We start from the raw sequence: 4109 nt of genomic DNA on the forward strand, positions 1-4109 counted from the left end.
AGATAGCTAGAAAACACATGCTCTCTCATAGAGTACATAACTAAACTGCAGAAAAGTAGTACTTGAAAAGTAAGCAGTGGAAGAAAGCAAGTAAAGAGTCCATACTCTAAGGGAGTGACAAACAAAAGAAGGGGAAGAAAGCCTAAGGAAAACTGACAAATAAAAAGCAAGCAAATGTGAGTGACAATAAAGCCAACCAATGGTAAGCTATGGACTGGCCCTGCGCCTACTCTAAACTGACAAATGGTGTTTTCGCCAGGAGACAGCATGAGCTGTCTTGAAGGAGAGACCTAAAAAGGAGCAGACTTTGAAGATACCACAGAAGATGACCTCACTTGGCAGTTTTGGGAATATTAGTGAGGCTGGGTGTGGCAAAAGGCCTTATTTAATCAATGTATGAGCTCTTCCATTGCGGAACTTGGTGTTTAACGTTTTAATAAAGTTCTCTTTATGAAGTTGTGACTTAATAAATTATCCCAGCACTGTGCACTACTGCTAGGAATATTATCCAGTCACGTTGAAATATTTGGAGTAGATGATTCTAAACTGGTTTGAACAAACCTATGTCAGAGAGTGTTGTATTTTATGTTAATTGGTGGAGACCCGATTGGCTGGGAGAAGGCTTGAGCGGTGTGTGAGTAATACAGATCACACTCTTCAGCAACTATTGCTCACCAGGCACCCGCCCTCTTCCTCTACAGTGAGGCCTTTCTGTTGCTCCCCTTCAACCTTTATAACTGAGCTTACAGTGGTTTAATCGTTTTGTATTCATTTTAAAAAACATCGCAATTTTCACCATGTGACGTATGTCATGTGAAACAGAGGTATGACATTGAATACCGTGCTATCATGTGGTAGCGTGGCCGAGCGGTCTAAGGCGCTGGATTTAGGCTCCAGTCTCTCTGGAGGCGTGGGTTCGAATCCCACCGCTGCCAGTGTCTTTTGCCTTGATATTGAATAAATACACAGCACCCTACCGATTGTTCGCTCATCCGTACATATTGAGTGACTCTGACAACATATTCGCTCATCCGTACATATTGAGTGACTCTGACAACATATCCATGTTCTAAGAGTTACACTCTCTCCTTTTACGAACTTTCTCAACATAAATTGCTACATTATTTTTTTCAGTGTGGAGTACAGGAAACGCTCACTTAAACTTAGCTTTAATAGCCACAAATATTTCGTCTCCCTATGGAGCATCCTGTCCTACTCGCTGAGCAAACATTCAAAATGAATAGGGAAGGCGAGTCGATCGCTAAAAATCATGGTAGTAAAAACTAAGCACTGGAGGCCAGTCGATCGTTCCAAATTATGTTAGAAAAAGTTTTTTTTTAATTGTTTTAGTTTTTCATGCTGCTGGGAAAAAAGTACAACGTAGTCGGCAGGATTCGAACCTGCGCGGGGAGACCCCAATGGATTTCAAGTCCATCGCCTTAACCGCTCGGCCACGACTACCTGATAAATTTTGCAGTGATGCATGTTACATGTACTTTTAAGGTATACGGAACTCTGGAATAGTGTTGTCGATCATTGATGTATAAGTGTTTTAAGTAGCATTTCTATTTTCTAACAGCTAGAAACGACGCATTTCTTCACCAACCAACATCGGCTTTGCCTTAGTTTGCAGTAAGTTTTCTACAGACGTCTTTACGCTTCTGATTCCCTATTGGATGCACGACGGAAAACACGTTTTCATTGGTTACTTCTTCGTAGGGGGTGGAGTACTACACAGGTGTGGGTGTTATTTGGACAGATCCATAAATGTGGAAAATCCACTTCAAAATGGATAAGGGGACTGAAGAGGAGCAGAGGAAAGACCATGCAAACCCACAACACCCCCACAGAAGTGTGCGCCAATCCCCAAAGGTCACACCCAAAACTACTCATGACGCACTACCGGCTAGTTACACCTTAGATTACACCAGATTATCTGTACAGCAAATCACACTACAGGAACCAAATGGATTAACGCAGAAATCAATGAAGGAAGATATTATTACTACGAAGAAGGCAGAAACAAGGAACTAATTTATCAGTTCGGCGCCACCATGCGGATTTTTAGGGCCCAGGGGCGGATATACTTTGGGGTCCCCAGTTCTGAGCAAGTGTAATTCTTTGTTACATATTTTCAGCTAACTCAAGCCCTCTTCATGGCAAAAAATACTGAGTGATATTTTAAACTGTCAGAAGGTGGAGGTTAAAACTATCACAGCGGAAATGACGACCCGCGTCAATATCGAATCCCAAAAATGGACACTGCACCAGAAGAGCGAATAGAAGCGGGATACGAATAATAAATCTATATATACCAAGATATATACTTAACTTGACGACATAGCGAGGTAAGTGAAAAAAGAGGTAGGTAGGAATTTAGGGGCATATCAACAACAACCGGCGATAATTATCTCTGAGCGCACTTAGGGGCATATCAACAACAACCGGCGATAATTATCTCTGAGCGCACTTAGCGCTCGGATAATTATCGCCGGCTAGCGCCGATTTTTATCGCTGAGATAGCGTGCTATTAGCAATGCTTATCTCAATAGTGATAAAAATCCTCACGCTAACAGGCTAACGTGAGATTATCGCTGGAAACCCAGCGATAATCTCACGTTAGCTTGTTGATAGGGACAGACAATCTTAGCCATGATATCCTCCTTCCATAGGATATCATGGCTAAGTCAGAAAAATACCAGACATAAAAAAGCAGCGTTAACCGCGGTTAGCGCTGCTTTTTTTGTCTCTAACAGGGTTAGTGATATTCTTGATAATAGGAGAAATGTCGCTTAGCGACATTTCTCCTATTATTTTACTCTGGAACGCCCCCTTTGCATCTCATTAGAGATGCAAGGGGAAGCGTAGAGTAAAAGGGTGCTAACATGCGAATTTGCATGTTAGCACCCTGTTGTTGATAGGGTGCTAGTTTTATCTCTGCTTTTTTGGCTTTTAAAGCCAAAAAAGCAGAGATAAAGCCCTTGTTGATATGCCCCTTAGAGACTGGCGAGGCCAGTGCAGGTGGAGCAAAGGGGAGTACAAGATAGGCAGAGATGTTGAGAGAAACAAGCATTGGCAAAACCAATAGCTTCTGACTATATGAGATCTATTGGGCCCTGTCAAGGTATTGTTTAGACATGTTGTGCAGCAGTGTGGGCTGATGTGTAACGGCTTAAAGTAAAGAAACTAGTGCTATGATGCGGTCAGTGTTGTCCGTGCCATAGCACTTTTTTTCTTTACTTTATGCCATGTCTCACATCAATGCTAACTGCTGTGCAACATGGCTTAAAGTAAAGAAAAACAAGCACTTGCAATGCAATCGGTCTTGCCTTTGGGACCTTATATGTGTTTAGCTAAGCAGCACATTAGCTTGGGTGCCTAAACATCAACTGTTCTTTAACATGGAGGGAAAGTAACCACCAAACTGCGTTACACTCCAGGTATGGGAACACATGGAGAGAAAAATTGCCTTTCAGCGGGAAATGGTATAGTCCAAAGCTCTGTTTTTAATATAAAACCGGGGCCTTCGGTGGTCATATCACTGAAAATACAAGATTTGAAAAAAATATTATTGTATACGGGTGCTCGTGGAAGACAATTTCTATGGACTGGAATCTAGAGAATGCTAAAGTGATTCTGGTATTTTACTGACCCATGCTGGTTGTTTTCTATCAAGACAGTTAAATAGAGGCAGTTGAACAGAAAAAAAGTCCCTAAGTGGAAGCAGACAAGTTCTAGGGGTGATCTCCAGAGCCACAAAGTGCATCTACAAGAGGTCTCAAATGCTCAATCTAAAAAAGGCTATGAAGCTGACAGTGTTGATAGCATTATAGTGCTTTTTGTCTTTACTTTAAGCCAATCTACTGTTGTGGTAGGAATCCGGAATGAAGACAGGACACAAGGTAAGGCAAATAAAGTAGTTTAGTTGGAGACACAACCTGGCATCCGACCACCTCAGGAAGACAGTTGCAACTGCCAAACCTTGAGTGCCATAAGCCTAACATTCTAGGCTGGACATTCCAGGTAAGAATACATCATCATAACACATCCTTTTCCTTTGCAGAGAAAGAAACAAAACAAAAAAAACAAAAACAAAAAAAAGAAAGAAT

At 41.7% G+C, this 4109-nt stretch overlaps 2 non-coding genes across 2 annotated transcripts; one reads left to right on the top strand and one right to left on the bottom strand.

Moving 5' to 3' along the window:
* Window positions 1-853: 853 nt before the first annotated feature.
* Window positions 854-935, top strand: TRNAL-UAG (transfer RNA leucine (anticodon UAG)). The gene has a single exon. It is a non-coding gene; the product is annotated as a tRNA-Leu (tRNA).
* Window positions 936-1379: 444 nt separating this feature from the next.
* On the bottom strand, window positions 1380-1461 carry TRNAS-UGA (transfer RNA serine (anticodon UGA)). The gene has a single exon. It is a non-coding gene; the product is annotated as a tRNA-Ser (tRNA).
* Between the last annotated feature and the right edge of the window lie 2648 nt (window positions 1462-4109).

The sequence above is a fragment of the Triturus cristatus genome, chromosome 12 (assembly GCF_964204655.1).
Source record: "Triturus cristatus chromosome 12, aTriCri1.1, whole genome shotgun sequence".
NCBI classification, from domain to species: Eukaryota; Metazoa; Chordata; class Amphibia; order Caudata; family Salamandridae; genus Triturus; species Triturus cristatus.